The sequence below is a fragment of the Trichosurus vulpecula genome, chromosome 2 (assembly GCF_011100635.1).
Source record: "Trichosurus vulpecula isolate mTriVul1 chromosome 2, mTriVul1.pri, whole genome shotgun sequence".
Lineage (NCBI taxonomy): Eukaryota > Metazoa > Chordata > Mammalia > Diprotodontia > Phalangeridae > Trichosurus > Trichosurus vulpecula.
Genome location: NC_050574.1, coordinates 421,096,983 through 421,114,907, shown reverse-complemented (window position 1 = coordinate 421,114,907; position 17,925 = coordinate 421,096,983). Strand labels below are relative to the sequence as shown.

Here is a 17,925-nt window from a genome sequence, read left to right as displayed (position 1 = left end):
ATGGTAACAATCATAGATGAAAATCTATCTCTCAGGGAAATCTTAAGTTCAAACAAGTGGGGATAAAAAAGGGAGAATGGTTTTCATTAGTCAAGCCATGTAATGTGACTCAGAATTACCCTTTCAGGGAAGTACAAAACAGACTTGTTTCCTTTCACTGTAAAGAGGTAAAGAATGAGGAGAACCAGTCTAAAGAGATGCCTGAAGTAAAAATTTTTTAATCTTATTTGATACTAAAGATTATGTTTTTGTATTTTGTTTGTCCTTGTCTTGAAGAGCTAAAGATAGTTAAATATATCTTATATATGTAATATATATACATAGAATATATATGTAGATACATATGTATATGTGTATGTATACATGTATATGTGTGTATATATACATGTATATATGTGTGTATATATAAATATATATATGTATGTGTGTGTGTGTATATATATACCCAGAGTTAACAACAGCTGTCGTCGATGTGAATTTCATTTATATTTTTGTAACACCAGTTTAGAACTTGAAACCATTTTCTTCCATAGTGACTACAGACATCATGAGAAATCTTTGAGAACACAAAGAGTTTTAATCTCATCTAAAATAAGTTTGAATTTTAAGTGTCATCTATCAAGAGCATGAGTTTAACTGTTATTCAGAAGAAATCATTGACAGAAAACATTAATAGTTTGAAAGAAACTGTGAGAAGACAAAGAGAAAGAAAACACAGAAAACTTCTTTCCTGATAGAAGTATTTAACTCTTACCTTGCGAAGATACTATAAGAGAATTTTGGGGAAACTTTGACTGGAATTTTGAGAACTGAATGGTGGGACTATGTTTTACAAATTGATAAAAATAGAGTAACAGTGATGGTTTGAGATGACTCTAAGAGATCTCAACTAAAACATTGTAAATAATCATGTAAGTACCTGTGTTGGTACCATTAGTTACATTGTTAATAAATTGCATCCTCAGTCACTTTTATACTTATTCAAGTCTAGGAGACTGAGTTAATATAAATAGATAATGAGCAACCGCTCTCTTTTTGAGAAAAGAATTTCAATGTCTCCACCTCAGTTCATTAAACACTATTTACTTAATAGCTAAATAATTCAGGAAATTCACTTGGTCAAGAAAATGAAAATTTTCTAAACTTGGAGAGAAAAATATAACAAAGAGCAGATTCACTTTCTTCCCTTTTAAGAATAAAGACTATAACAATTTTGTTTCTGTCAGATTAATTCCTAGTGAAAAGGAAAGATCATTATTTAGTACTTTTAAAAAAATTGCCAGAGGAAAAACATCACAGGGCAAGCACAGACTATCATAGGCAATTAATTTCACTACTCTATGCCTTAGTTTTCACATCTGTCAAATGGGGTGAATGAAGAAAGAGTCTTATAAATTGTAAAATACTATAAAAATGTGAGCTACTACAGCTATTTACTAAAATGTAATAGGTTCACTTTAGTATCTAAATATTATAAATATCAATATAACCACTATTAATAGTTAATACCTCCATACTAATGTAATAGCTAATGTCTACAGGGTTTAACTATATGGTAGGCACTGTGCTAAGTGCTTTGCAAATGTTATCTCATTCGATCCTTACAACAACTTAGGGCGGTGGGTGCTAGGATGATCCTCACTTTACTGAAAAGGAAACTGAGATTAAGGGATTTACGGACAGTCCCATAGCTAGTATCTGATGCCAGGTTTGAACTCAGGTCTTCCTGACTCCAGGTGTGGAGCTCTATCCACTGTGGCATCTTAGCTGCCCTAATAACCATAATAATAGTAATCCCTAATAACTAGTATTCTAGAAGCCAAGAATAAAAATCCAGATTAGTAGAGGGAGTGACAGAATCAACCTCTCCCCCTCAAAATTAAAATATATCCCTAAAACATTTGATACTAATAGTTTTCAAGTTTCTAAACCTGTGGTTTAGCTAAATGGAAGCATATTCTACGTTACTATTGACTGCTGGAATATTTATAACAATAAACATTTGTTTCATTTTCTCCCAAGTTGGGAAATTTTCCATTTCCCTTACAAGTAAATTTCCTAGACTGTCCAATCATTATTAAATAATATTTAATGAATTGGAGGAGAGGATTTGAGCTAACTGAGACTCCTTTTTTCCAAAACAGAGATCATATCTAGCTATATCATAACAATATTTGTGATGCTGGTATAGGGCAAGCAATTAAATGTGTACTGTCCCTAAAATGCCATAGGAGCCAAAAGATACTCTACATGCAATGATGATGATGACAGCTTTGAAGTTTGCAAAGAACTTTACATAGGTTCTCTCCGTTGATCCTTACGAACAACCCCATGAGTTTCGTGCCACTATTATGCCCATTTTCCAGATGGGCCAACTGAGGCTGAGAGCTAGAACTAGGGGTGGAACAGCTTTTCATTTTGTGTGTATGTTTGTACCCTCAACACTTAAAAAATAGTGCCTTGCCCCTGGCAAGCCAGCCTAAATTAAAACCCAAAGAGGGGAAAGGGTAAGAAGCCTGGCTCGGAAGGCAGAAAGCAGACCTTCAGACAGAGGCCATGAGTCAGTGGTCTAAGGGGCGGGGGATGTTAGCGGGAGGGGGGAGGGAGAAGGAGGTGGGGGGTAAGAAAACGTCATCAGAGGGTTGGGCATAGACTCCAATAGATGGCGCTGTCATCTCACCCCTGCTCTGCCTCCCCCTTCTTCTCTAAGCTCGCGCTAGATCCACGGAGAAGGGGCGGGGGCGGGGGCGGGGGCGGGAGGGGGATGGAAGAAGCTCGGGCTCGCGCTCTAGTTCCCGCAGTGCGCAGCCGCCGCTCCATAACCTCACCCTCCCCACCCCTTCCCGCTGCGAGCTCAGCCTCGGCGTCACCTGTCCACTTCTCCAAACCGTTACCTTCGGCTCTCCTCTCGGGCGCGCGCTCGTTCGGGCGCGCGCTCGCTAGCGCTGCCGCCCACTCACTGCCCTAACAGCTGTCTCGCCCGCGCCGCCGCCGCCATCTTGGGAGACGCCACCTCCTACCCGCCCTCGGTGCCCGGAGCCACCTCCTCTCCCATCCCCTCCTCCTCCCCCCTTCCCATCCTCTGCCTGTGGGCGCGCGCCGCGGGGGCGCGGAAACTCGGCCTTGGCATCTAAATCACTATCAAGCTGGGCTCAGTTAGGCGCGTGTGCGTCCTCGAGTGTGGTCCATGGAAGGAGTACGTGTTTAACTACCGGCTCTCTGGGGAGGCGGAAATAGGTTTGCACTCTACACTTTAAAGTTTAATCTGCGTTATAAGCATTTTTTTCCATCACTCCTTTAACTCCAGACAAGCAACAGAACAGTAAACCAGGCCCTGGTTTGTGACCTTCGCAGATTTCCGAGGGGCCGAATAGAATAATATCGACCTGGGGGCTGATGACCCACGTATAACACTGGAAAGTGACCATCGAATTACAGAGAGCTAATGCTGGAAGGCACATGAAGGGCCCATCCACGCCAACCCCCTCATTTTTACAGATGGGGAAACTGAGGCATAGGGTATTGCCCAAGGTTGCATCAGTAAGTGACAGAGGTAGGATCTGAACCCACCTCTGAATCCACCTCCAGGGATGCCCCATCCTGCTCTGAATAATTTTCTGCTCCATAATCGGAGATAAGGATCAGCACTGAACAAACTTTCCCCTTGAATAAGATGAGCTGTTTGCTAACCTGGTCTATAATATTCAGGGGTGGGGGAACCTGCGGCCTCGAGGCCATATATGGCCCTCTAGGTCCTCAAGTGCGGCCCTTTGACTGAATCCAAACTTCACAGAGCAGACTTGGGACAAGTTTAAATTCATCCTCCCAATACGAGCTCCCTGGTTTCTTTTCTGCATTGTCTCACACCTGGCACTTTCTATCTGAAGTACGTACCAGCCCACCCAGTGGGTGCCTGGAACCCTATTCGGGCTGATTCTTTCCTGGCAGAATCCTCTGTTGCAAAATTTCCTTTTCCTTTCATTAAGAAGTTTGAGTCCACAAAAGGAAAAATAAAATATGGTAGGACCTTCTCTCCAGCAGAGGCCAAAGCACTGGGTAGAAACGCTTTCCCCAAACACCCTAGGGGCTAGACAGACCTTTTGCATGAAGCTCAATCCCTCTGTGAATCTAGGGCCTTTCGGAGGACTACATGCTCATAGTTGTACATGTCATCATACCACTACTTGACAAGGGATGGGAACCTGACCGGTGATTTCCCTAAGACCTCGCCTGTGAGGAAACTCTCCCACTACAGAACAGCGTCTTCTCTGCGATTAATAGACTTAAAACAGGATTTTTTTTCAATCATTTTTATGTCGTGAACACCTTTATTATTCTGGTGAAAACTGTGGAGCCCTTCTCAGAATAATGTTTTTATTTATTTAGGAGGTGATTGGCCAGGGCCACACAGCTAAAATCTGTAAGCCTAATTTGAACTTGGGTCCTTCTGACTCCAGGACCACCGTTCTGTTCACTGTGCCACTTTGGCTGCTCTTATGTTTTAAAAATAAAATACATAGAAATACAAAGGAAATAGAAGGTTAGTGAAAATAAAGATGTAAATTTTATTTTGCTCCATCCACGGTCTCAGACACCTTTATATATCCACAAAAAAGATAATTAATGGTTAGTGGACACCAGGTTAAGAACCTGTGTCTTATAGAGTTGGCTAGAGCTAAACGTGAATTCGCAAGGATCATTCAGTTAGTTTGTATCATAGGCAGAACTTAAATCTGTGTCTTTCTATTGTTACTTCTGTATCTACTATACAATGCTTACACTTGACAAATTACTATTTCATATCACTTGTTGGTGTGCAGTTGTTTTCAGTCGTGTCTGACTCTTTGTGACCCCATTTAGGGTTTTCTTGGCAAAGATACTGGAGTGGTTTGCTATTTCCTTCTCCAGCTCCTTTCACAGATGAAGAAACTGAGGCAAACAGGGTGAAGTGACTCACCCAGGGTCACACAGCTAGTAAGTGTCTGAGGCCAGATTTGAATTCAGAAAATGTTATGAACTCACTTTTTATCACTAGTGACCTTGAAAAGCTAATGTCACTCCCAAACTCCCTAATTGAATCTAAGTAAATTTGTCAACTGCCTGATTCCTTTATCTTGATAGACTTCTTCAATGTCCCCTAATTAAATGATTTGTTTTCTGGGATGTCCTAGTCAATCTTGTCCACTACATAGTGGACATAGTGGGGCCACCACTATGGAATTTCCCCTGTCACTCTCTGGTTTTGGTGGAAATAGAAGAGTGACAGAGTAGGAAACAGATGTGGAATGAAAGAAAAGCTGGTAAACTTCCCCATTTCCGTAAGTGTCCTTCTAAGGCATCACCTGCTTTCCTGAAGTGTCATTATTTTCAGTAATATGAAAGCCCATGCTTGCAATGTTAAGTATAGTGGCTTTGTACACAGTAGACACTCAATATATTAACGAGGCTTTCATTTTACTCTCCATTTTTAAAATCTAGAATAGCTCCCACAATAACTTATTAATTCTAACTATAGTCCCCATGTTAACATATCAGAGTCTTTTACTTCTGTCTTCAAAATCTTGAATTAAATGTAGAAAATAGAAATTCTCAACCAGAAAATTTACTAAGTTGACAGCAGTCTTGAGGTCTTCCCTCACTCACAGAATGGCTCAACAGTAAGTCCTTGTCAACAAAAAGTGATATGAAAGGTACAAAATACATCCTTTTCAAGTTACTCAGTAAATATTTGACCACAAAGTAAGACGATCTAATGTCAGAAGATTTAGTACATTCTTGCTCTTCCTTATCAGATCTACGTTTTATTGGCCTTTAGACATGAGAGTAAGAAAGTACACATTTTCCCTTTGAGACATCTTTCTTGCTTAAAATCCTTTAATTTGCCTTAGTATTTGAATGTCGGCAAAAATGACACTTTCATAGTTTGTCAGAGTTAATTTTTAGTTCCAAATAGTAGAGATTAACTTCTGCAGAAGAAATGTTAACTTGTGAAAAATAAAAGTCAATGTTCATAATGGTCATGGTTATTAATTAACTTAAAAAATTTGATGATTCTCTTTGAATATCCTGGTTTCATAAGACTTTTGCCTTCTTAACAGAGGGCATAAGGTATGAGAGAAGAGTTCAAAATTTTCCAGTGCTAAAATCTTTGTTTGCGACAGAGAACGATGGTTATTTTTTTCTTAAATTGCAAAGTACTGGGGACTCAGCTTCACTTTTAATAATATTCTTAGAACACTCAGCTTAACAGCAGGTTATACTTTAGCTATCTCTTTCATGGAATATACTATAGAAAAACATATACTAATAAATCATTTCAGGAAAATGTGGGTTAAAATATCAAATAAGTACACAGCTATGGTAAAATGTCATAGGAACACAAACAGTCTGGTATATTCTAAGCAATGTCACATTTGACCAAAAAGGAGGAAATTTATATCAAACAGCTTTTTAAACATGTGACTTGTGTTTTACAAGATTTTAAAGCTAGAAGTAAGTTTATATGAAGATACAACTACTGATTGTGTTACACATCTGAACATATGAACTAGGTTAAAATAAAGATATTAAAAATGGAAAAAATAAACATATATGAAGAAATGTACAAAGGGCCCACAATCTAAATGAAAGCAATACTAATAGGCAGCTGAATTCAGATTAAATTCAGTGACCAAATCTGGTGCCCAAGAATAGCTGATTAAACTTTCCACTTTTTATAGAAATGCAGCAGGCTATGGATGAGGAACTGCACAAATGGAAGGAAAGAAGGCAGGAAGGGAGGAGAGGTGAAAGAAAGGAAAGAAGGAGAGAGGGAAAGAAGACAGGAAGAGGAAGGGAGGTAAGGAAGGAAGGAGAGATGAAAGGAAGGAAGGAAGGGAGGAAAGAAGGAAGGATGGAAGAAAAAAAGGAGGGAAGGAAGGAAGGAAAGAAGGAAGGAAAAAAGGAGAGATAGAAGGAAGGCAGAAAGGGGAAGAGAAGGAAGGAATGAAAAGGAAATAAGCATTTATTAAGAACCTACTCTGGTCTAGGCATTTTACAAATATCATCTCATTTACTCCTCACAACAAAATTGGGAGGCCAGGACTTTAATTAGACCCATTTTACAGTTGAGGAAACTGAGGCAAATTGCAGTAAGTGACTTGGTCAGGGTCACACAGCCAGTGAATGTCTGTGGTTGGATTTGAACTTTGGTATTTCTGATTAGAGCCCCAGCACTCTACTACAATACCTAGCTGCCTCTAATATTCTATGAGAAACTATATTGACCAATTTCTGTGTTGATGGTGGTGGTGGTGTAAAAGGTGGTGTTACCTCTGACACCAATATCATAATGGGCTTCTACTTTGTTTTAATTTTATTTCTGGTATATCCTCTGTAAACTTTCCTCGATTCTTAGCCATGAAGTGAATCAATATTGATTAAATCCATTTTCAGGTAGGCTAGTGGTATAAATTAATTAAGGTACTCCTGGCTATCTCGGAGAGTGTTGGGGGTTCAACAGTCGAGCAGGTTGTGGAAGATGTTTAGATCAGTTTAGAGAATTGTGTAACTGAGGAATCAGAGGAAGTAATAACTCTAGAAGCTGTTCTCTAACACTGGAACTGTAGGAGATATTTCAATGACCAAAGTCCTATGGCCTAGATCTCCTTTGGTGTGGAAAGCCCATTTCAGTGTTAGTACTAGAGGAATAAGGACATTTTTTTCCCTTGAACAAAAATTCACAGTAGAGTGATAGCATCCCATGGACCCCCTCCAGTTTATCCAGTCTTAGCAATAGCTCGGCAGATTTACTGACAATTAGAAAAAGTAGAGGGGGAAACTCAGCTGAACTCAAGTAGGGAAATGGAGAAGTTACTAAAAGATGTTGAAATAAGACAAGGAGAAGATATGGTCTTTTGGAAAAGAGGGAAATATGGATAGGGAGAGGAGCTTTCAAGGTGATTGGTATAGTCATCAAGCAATTATTAAGCATCTACCATATGCCAGACATTATACTAAGGGCTGTGGATACAAATGAGGACACAAAACAGTACTTATTCTCAAGGAGCTTACAATCTAATGGGGGAGAGAGCATGAAATAACTATGTAGAAACAAAATATACAGAGGATAAAATAGTGATGACCACAGAGAGAAGGCACTATCATTAAGGGGGATGGGAGAGTTCTTGTAGAAGATGGGATTTTAGCTGGAACTTGAAGGAAGCCAAGAGTGAAGATGATGAGGAAGAGAATTCCAGGCATGAGGAAGAGAAATCTCTTCTGATCTGACATTGTGAAAATGGGTAGTAAATGATGGGACTGAGTCAAAGTCTCTGCCCTGTGTTTGGCCTTGAAAAGGACACCCAAGTCATGTGAGCAGATTAAGTTCCTCAATGTCCTCTATAACCCAGCCCAGATAGAAAACAGGCCTGGCTCCACAGGACTTACTGCACCAAAAGGAAAAATAAAAGGTGGGGGGCCTGGATAAGGCTGGATAAGAATTTGTATCAGTATTATGGTTATGGAGAAAAAGTACTATGAAAAATAGAGTTTTGGCACTTGTGATCCCACATGCAATTTTAAGGGAGAAAATGGGGTGGCTTCCACAGAGATACTTCACCAAAAGAGGATCAGAGGATTTTTGAAGCTGAGGACTTTTTGATGCTAAGAGGGCCTGAAGATAGGGAACCAAGACCATAGGCACCACAGTCCCTTATCTTAGGTACAAAGAAGAAAAGAATGTCTCTTTTGTTCTTGTCTAATTTAAGGCACACAATTTATGTAGGGAAGGAGGATAGGAAAGGCAGATAACAGAAAAATTCTGAAATTCTGAAAATGCAAAAACAAAAGGAGGAGAAGAAAAAACCTCAATTATGGATAGTCTCTGTCCATTAGGCCTGTCCCTTTTACTTCCTTTTTGAAGACAACACTATATATTTTCTTGTACATTTAGACTTCTTTATAGAAGTTATTTTTCACTAGTGAACTCAATATCATGGAGATAGCATAAAGAGGAATTTCACAAATGAAGATGACTATGATGCTATACAAATATTAAAATACCTTGCAATCAAAGTTACTAAAGCAGGGGTTCTCAACCTTTTTTGTGTATCTGGGTCCCTTTGGCACTCTGGTGTAGCCAATGAACTCCTTCTAAGAATTATATTTTTAAATGCCGCAAATAAAAATACATAAGATGAAAACCCCAAATGGGGTCACAGAGTCAGACATACCTGAAAATGATCGAACAATAAAACAATAGTAGTATAGGGCACTCTGTCCAAAGGGCTAGAGGCAAGGAGAGATAGAGGAGATAGTTCCGTTTAGAAAGGGAGTGGCTCATACCCTAGAGAATCTAGCCTTCATTCCCATAGACATTAAGGGTGATGATGGGCCTCAGGAGAGAGGCACCAAATCCTTGGGGGTGGTGTCCTGGGTGTGACCATGTTCCTGTCTGCAGGTACAAGTAAAGGACGTTGAGGTTAGAAATGGGCATGATCGTTGCCACAGATAGGAAATGGGACTCCCAAAAATATTAACACCCTGAGGCAAACTCTGTTGGGTCCTGGCTAGTTACAGCTATGGGCTAGAACACCAGAGCCTCTCTCTTCCCATAGGAACTGTCTTCTCCTTCTTCCTGTGAGCCAGCTCTGGCTAGGACCCAGAGACTATAGAGAAGAGACGGGAATAGGTGATACATATCCTGTATTGCGATGATGGGAATAGACTCATTATAGCCAAGGTAAGAGATGCCCCTGCAAAAAGACATAAGCAGAGTCTTTGACTTCAAGGAGGTTTCTATATGTTATTGAATTACCTTAAATTGAATATTTAATATTTGAATATTGAATAATTGAATATTGAATTACCTTAAAATGCCTACTCAAGAAGAATGCTATTTAAAGATAATTTAATTGTAAAATCTGTAAAAGTAAGGTCTACTCCTCCAACTAGATAAAACAAAAAATCAAAGTGGAATTTTGAAATGTTGCTTAGATAAATGTTAGAGAGAACTATACAACCTTATACCACCTCCAATTGGAGGAGCAATGGCCTAGTCCATCCCATCTAACAAGCAGTTGCTAAATATATAATATATCTAAGGCACTGTGATAGGCTAGGGGCCAGGATACAAAGGAAAAAATAATCATTTTTCTTATGAAGCTTAAATTCTACTGAGAGGCTATAACCTACAAATAGCCAAGTGTACGCAAGATTACATTAGAAGAGAAAAAGCAGTAACAACCATAGACAGCAGGAAGGTCTTTCCATAGGAGGTGGTCTTTGAATAAAGCCAGCAATTCTAAGAAGTGGCAATGCAGTGGCTTGGGAGGCAGTCCATGCAAAGGCATCAGGAAGCAATAATTAAGCCAATTTGGCTTGCATAGAAAATGTGTGAATGAGAATGCTATGAAATAAACTTGGAAAGGTTAGGAAGAGTAAGATTGTGAAGGACTAACTGAAAAGTTATCATTTTATTAAAGAGGCAATTAAAGTCACTAACAGTTCCTGAGCTTTAAAAACTTTAGCAGTTGTGTGGAGGATAGATTAGAGAAGGGAACTGGTCCAAGTAGGAGAATGTTTTGCAGTGGTCTGTCTTAGGGTTGCTGAGAACCTGACCTAGGGTGGTGGCCATATGATTGGAAAGAAGAGGAAAGATGTAAGATATACTTTAGGGGTAACCTGACAAGATTTGGTAACTAATCTTATATGATGATAATAGGAGTGAGAAGAAACTGAGTGACTAGAAGGACGATCTTGTCCTCAGTAGAAATAAGAAAGTTTATAGGAGGAATCAATTTAAGAAGAAGAAGATGTGAGATTTAAAAACCACACACACACACACACACACACACACAGGAGAATGAGAGAGAGAATTTGAGTTGCCTAAAGGAAAACCAGATGGATGTGTTCGATAGGCAGTTGGTAACATGGGACTGAGAGATAAGGGTTAAATATGTAGATGTGGCAATTGTCTGCATAGAAATGACAGCTAAATCCATGGGAGCTGCTAAGATCACTAAGAGATAACGTGTAGAGAGAAGAGATGAGCTCCCAGAAAATATCTGCACAAATAAAGTGGGACAAAGATGATGATCCACAAAAAGCACCTGAGAAGGTGTGGTCCCACAAGAAGGAAGAGAACCTGGACAGAGCAGTATTATGAAAATCCACTGAGGAGAGAGTATCTGGGAGGATGGGATGGTCAAAAGTGGCAAATGCTGCAGAGCAGTCAAGAAGGATTTCAACTGAGAAAAAGTTACTGGAGTTGTCAATTTAGATATTGTTGGTAACTTTTTTAAAAGCAGTTTTAGCTGAGCGGTGGTTTACTTGACATTGCAAGGGGTTGAGACATAAATGGCATGAGAAGTGGAGACAATGAGTGTAGTTTTTTTAAAAAAAAATTCTAGTAATTTGGCAGTGAAAGAAAAAATATGAGTTGATATCTCAGTATATGGAAAGGGTGAGAGAATTTTTTTTTTAAGGATGGGGAAGATTTGGGCATTTATATAGGTAGCAGGAAAGGAGCTAGTGGATAAAGAGTGATTGAAGAATAGAGAGAAGGGGCAAGCTTCAGGAAGAGATAGAGAAGGCATCAAAGGCATTAGTAGAAGGACTAGCCTTGGGAGTAAAAGAGCCACCTCTTTCTCATAGACTGGATCAAAGACTGAAAGGAGGAAGGTTGATGGTGAAGGAATCTGAGATGTAGAATTGAGATGTATACAATGGACAGCCTCAGTTTTCTCAATAAAGAATGTAGTGAGATATTCTGATGAAAGGGAGGGGCAAGGAATGTTGCAGGTTACTTGAGGAGAGAAGAGAAGGTTTGAGGTGGGATAGAGAGTCAGACAGGAGAAGGTTTGCCATATATCAGTATAGGCCCAGTTGAGATTATATAACATGAAATAAATGTGTCTTCTGTTTAACTAGTAAAAGCAAATATTTAGGTGGGAGCCACGAGCTATGGTTGAGAGAGAATTCTGACCCACACAATGCCTGGAACCTGGGTGAAGGAGGCTCAGGTTTTACAATCAACACTAAATTAATTACTGATTCTAGTAAACAAGTCCCTAAGCCCTATTATTTCTAGTCTTGAGAAAATAAAAAGTTAGAGTCTGATATGCAAAAGTCTGTGGACCATTCAAAGGATCTCATATTTTAACAAATTTTCTGAGAAATTTTTATTTCTATTCTAAAAATTCTAAAAAATTTTCAATATACATAGTAGAGGGACCACCGTCCACTAACATAGAATTGCAGGAGATTAAAACTAAGTGAGATTAAAACTATTACTTAATACATTGAGAGTACTGTGCCAATGATTATGTACCTTGTAAATAATTTTAATTATTCAGTTACGCAGGGTCCTAGAAGCGTAGCTCCATTTAACACCTGGCTCTCCAGAAAAAGTGTGCATACTATACAATTTTGAGTTTAATCTACATCATTATCATTTTCTCCATTACTTTCTTAAGTCTAGACAGTCAACAAAACAGTAAAAACAAGTCCTGATTGGTAGTGTCAGGTGATTTCCAAAGTGTAAATGATCACGCTGAAATGTGACAATCTTGCTGCCAGTTGGAGCTGGTTCCAACACTCTCCTGCTTAGATTTGGAAGAGGCAGTGGAGTCTGTACAGTCCAACACCTTTTATCTTTTCAAATAAGGAAACTGAAGCCAGAAAAGTTAAATGACTTGCACAAGGTGAGATAGACAGTCATGAGCAGATCCAGAATTCAAACTCAGGTCTAAGTTCAGTACTCCTTCCATTACAGCACAATGCATCCTTCAAAACAACACTTAATATTCAGTTTTATAGGACCAAATTTATGGCTCTTCCATGCTGCATTGGTAACTAAGGTGGGCCTCCAGGTGGGGCCAGTGAAGGGAGGTCTGATTATATCTTCGCTCCCAAGTAGGCCTGAAACCCCTATCTACTAGGTGCTAAGCCGATGTGGGAGTGAACCCCCAGGGTCCTAAGGGGAGTTGCTAAGAACAGAGCCAATAGTAAGAGCTTAAGTTCTGGTCGCTCAGATGATGTTTGATGATAGCTAAAGAGGGCATAAAAAGAGAAGACAGAGCTATTTGCTTAGGGCTCTCACTCTTGGCGGTTTGCTGATGTGGAAACTCTGGGCAGCTGTAGTTAAGAGCCCTCCAGCTTGAAAATCTGGATATTTGGACTTTGTTAAACTCTGGTAACCATGCATTGAGATTTGAATCAGACAAGGTCTGTCTGTTGATGTGTGTAATTTGTTTGTATTTGCTCTGAAGTTCAGGGTGCTTGCTTTTTCCCCTGAACTAAGTGAATGATATTTGCATGTTTGATTAAATTGAGATTGTTAACCCCTTAACATTGCTTTCCTTAGTAAAGCAGATCAAAAGAGCCTGGGCTTGCAGTGTTCTTGTTGTTGGGCTTCTGTTGGTTTTCACCCCCACAGCAGCTGCTAGCCGAATTGTTGTAACACATGCACAACTAGAATTTGAGTTACATGTATAACCCTTAAATAAGAACTGTATTTTCTTGAGATAAGTTTCCAACAATTTAAGATCCATATCTTATGCAGGCCTCTCCTACATTCACATAGTAAGGATTTTATGTCACCTATTTGGGATGTGCTAAAACCCCAAAAATTTCCTTTCCAAATCAAAATGTCAGATTATTATATATTAATTATTAATTATATACATATTACATATGTAATATATACATATTACATCTATACATAGATATATACATATACGTAGACATATACACACAAAGATATATATATATGCATATGCCCATACACACATATACTTATACATACAAATATTTAGATATCTATAATCATATTCATATGTAGACATATATATTCATTTTCATCCATGTAAGACCATACTATACTTGACCTCTGTTTCTCTGAGGGTGGATAACCTCTTCTTTCATAAGTCTAAGTCTTTCCATATTTTTCCAAGTCCACCAACTCGTTTCCCATACCACAGCAATATTTCAACCTTATGCTGTCTAGTTAATTTAAATAGTCCAAAATATTGGTGATAAATATGGCCAATATATAGTGCAGTCTTTCTGTTTTTCTCTTTTGATTAAATCTACTTTAGTCTTAACTTTGTCTGAGATCAGGATTAGCAGCCCTGCTCCTTTTGCCCTAACAAATTCTACTCCTGATCTCTATTTTATGTTTGTGCATATCTCTTATTTATTATCTTTCCTGACTCCTCTACTACACTTCTACCTGCTACCTTGCCTTCCTATTACTTAACCTACCATCCTCCTCTCCATGGATCCCTCCCTTATCCTCCCATTCCCATTAATCCAAGCAACCTTCTTTACCACCCCCCATTTAAACCATTCCTTCACCCTCCCATCTAGAGATTCCTCCCTTATCCTCTCCCCCCCCTCCGTATTCCCTTAGCATTTTATTTCTTTCTGAATTTCGAAGACTTTTATACTTTTCTAGATATATGTGTATTGTTCCCTCTTGAGCCCATTCCTGACGAAAGTAGGTTTCCAAAACTATCTGCCCTCTTCCCCCATCTAATTCCTCTGTCTGTTCTTCCTCTCTCACCTCATTTGTATAAGATAATTATTCTTTTTAACTGTTCCAAAATGGTTTTACTTTTAAAATCATATCATATTCAGGTCCACCCCAATCTTTCTTATGAACTACCCAATTACTAATAACAATTTCAGATATACATTTTACATTTTCTCATATAAAAGGTAAACAGTCTGTCCTTGTTGAGTCCCTTGTAATTGGTCTATATGCTGTAATCTTATCAAATACCTGTATATGTGATTTGGGTCAAGATAAAAATCTTTATACAATGATCTAATCCTTGAGTTGTTTTGTTTGTTTTAAATGAAATCTGTGATTTTATCAGTATGGAAAACTCTACAACAGGGTAACAATAAGTTCTGTCATTTCTAGTCTTGAAGAGTTACCTTGGAGAACTGAGGCGTTAAGTGACTTTGCATGCGATCATACCATCAGGTCCTGTGAGAGGCAGGACTTTTAGTCCTCATCTCACCAAATCCAAAGACGGCACATTGTCTGCTGTGGCTTGCTGCTTCAATCACTTAATTGCAGAAAAATGTCATGTTTGTCTCCCCTGGGGCTTTTATTATGCCTGTTAAAGGACATATTGCATGAGTCAAAAGAAAAGTGCACATTGTCCTGCTCTTATAAACTCAGGTTTTGTTTACCTAAGCAGGCAGCAAATCAATAGGTGTGTGCTGAGAAAATGCTTTTCAGGTTAGTATAGAGTCAGTAGACAACAAACAGGAATAGGAGGATCAATAAGCTTTTCTCTGCTTCAGGGCCCAGTTTTTTTTTTGTTACTCATTCAAATAATAATATATCATTATCTCGATCACCTAAAATAAGATCATTAAGAAGATATATGCCTTCAGGCAACTCTTCGGACTGTGAAAGGATGAACTAAATGACCTCTGAGGTCTCTTCTAGTACGAATCCTATGATTTTATAATGATATTGATTATCACCACCGGCACTTACTCATTGAAATTGGTTTCTTCAACATCATCATTGTAATTATCTAATATTTCCCAGAGGTGTAGTAGAGAATACTCACTGGCTCTGGATTCAGAAGACCTGGGTTCAAATTCTGTCAGTCATACTGACTACCTGTATGACCTTGGGCAAGTCTCTTAACATTCCCAGGGCCTGTTTCCTCATCTAAAAAGTGATGGGGTTGGAATAGATGGCCTCTAAGTTCTCTTCTGGCCTTTCTCTATGACCCTATTATCCCCACATTGCTAGAAATTATTCACTTAAATAGGTATAAGGCCTATCCTCTAGGACCTAGTTAATGAAAGTGGAGTACGAGGAAGGATCTCAGTATCAATCAATTAATAAGCTTTCCTCCCACCCCCAAAGAAATATTTACTATGAAGATATAGCAAGAAGTACAAATATTTCCCCATCATCACCACATGCCTTGGGGATACTCTCCCATGCTATCTTGGGCCCTGGGGAGGAGGAATCAACCTTAAAGCAGTTTTTACAGAACCATTACTCCACCAACTTCTCTTTCAAGTGTGGCATAGCATTGGTTTAGTCTAAATCTCAGGAGGGTCAAGTATATAGCTCTGTATTTTAATCCTCACCACCTGACTTGCAACCAAAACTTTTTATAAACTACAGATCCTAAACTTATAGTGGCTAGTTCTCCTGACCTTTAAAAGCTCACACGTTCATATCCATCTCCAACCCACTTTACCTATAGTTGGAAAATAGAGATAGAAGTGATAGCCAATCATGCATTCATAAACCCTGGTAGGGATATAAAAGCTTTGCCCACAAGAACACACCCAGGCATGACTGATGATCCCTTAACAAGTATATTAAACTTATATTGCAAGCACTGTGCTAGATACTGAGGATACACAGAAAAAAATATGGAAAGATTCTTACCCTCAAAGAGCTCATATCCTATCGAGAGAAACAACAGGTATATATAAAGATAAATGGAATAACTGTAAATAGAAAAAATATGAATGAATACAAAGGAGTTTTATATAAGGTAGTCTGTGAAAGAGGGTACTATTAATTGGGAAAATCAGAGAAGGCTTTAAGTAGAAGGTGGTGCCAAGAGAGTCAGTGAATATGCTTTAGGAGAAAAAAAAAATGAGTTCTCAGCAACGCAAGGATCTAAGACAACTCCAAAAGACTCATGATGGAAAATGCTATCGACATCCAGAAATAGAACTATGGAGTCTGAAAGCAGATCAAAGCATACTATTTGCTCTCTCACTCTTTTTGTTTCTTCTTTCTTGTGGTTCTTCCCATTGGTTCTAATTCTTCTTTACAACATGACTAATGTGAAAATCTGTTTAATGTGAATGTAGATGTAGAGTTTATATTAGATTGCACACCGTATTGGGGAGGTGGCAGGGGAGAAAATTTAGAACTCAAAATTTTATGGAAGTGAACGTTGAAACTAAAAATAAATAAGTAAATAAATTTTAAAAAATAAAATAATGAGTTCTGTTTGGGATGTATTGAGTTTGAGATGCATATGGGACATTCAGTTGGTTATGTTCAATAGGAAGCCGGTGATGTGGGACTGCAGCTCAGGAAGAAAAAGTGTGGCTTAATGTCTGATAGAGGTGAAAATAAAACCCACCAAGAGAGAGAATAAAGAACATGAAGAGAGCCCAGTACAGTATTGGGATATGTCCAGGTGCTAGATGTGATAAGGATTATGACAGATTATGTCCAAGGGTTTTGAGATGAAAAGGAGAAAAGAGGGAACCCATAGCAAATGGCCTCAATATTCTCATTAAAGTAAGGGGCAATGTCTTCAGCTGAGAGGGTAGGTGGGAAATTGGGAGTATGGGAGACTTGAGAAAAGATAGTTTGGAATAGCTTCTCTGAGGAGTAGAGTAGGACTCAAGGAGAATAAGATGTATTGCCTTGCTTCAGTGAGAACCCAAATGAGATAATATAAATTTTTAGTGTATCCAGTCAACTTAGTTATGACTTCCTCTAACTGTTCTCTAGCACATAAGACACTGCAAGAGGCAGATGGTGGGAGTAATTTAGAATTTGGATTTGGCAAGGGATGAGTAGAGATAGTAGGGATTAAGGAAGTAGAAGTCAAAGAGCAGAAGACTGCAATTAAATTGGTTAACTATAAAGGTCAAGATTGGGAAAGGGGTTAAAGTGAAATCAGAGTAGAGGTAATAGTCTGAGAAAGGATTTGGTATGAAGAAATTGGAGATCATGATGAGAACAAGGAATAAGTTTAAGAGGAGTGAGCTATAGGGAGAGATAGAATGATAATCAGTGGTTAGTAGCCAAACTTGTGACAAATATTGAAATCTGTGTGACTATCCCATTGTGTGGCTGAGGCAGAGTGGAGACGACCAATGCGGTTGACTTTTTCTAGGACTTTGGCAATGAAAGGGAGGAGATAATAAAGG

At 38.8% G+C, this 17,925-nt stretch overlaps 1 protein-coding gene across 2 annotated transcripts in view; it reads right to left on the bottom strand.

Moving 5' to 3' along the window:
* The window catches only part of CA5B (carbonic anhydrase 5B), a 52,692-nt gene extending 49,648 nt beyond the window's left edge, over positions 1–3,044 (bottom strand). Inside the window, exon 1 of one of the 2 annotated variants that reach the window (XM_036746565.1) lies at positions 2,895–3,044. The gene's annotated coding sequence lies outside the window, so the exon portion shown is untranslated. The remainder of the gene's footprint in view (positions 1–2,894) is intronic. The other variant, XM_036746566.1, reaches the window with a different exon arrangement.
* Between the last annotated feature and the right edge of the window lie 14,881 nt (positions 3,045–17,925).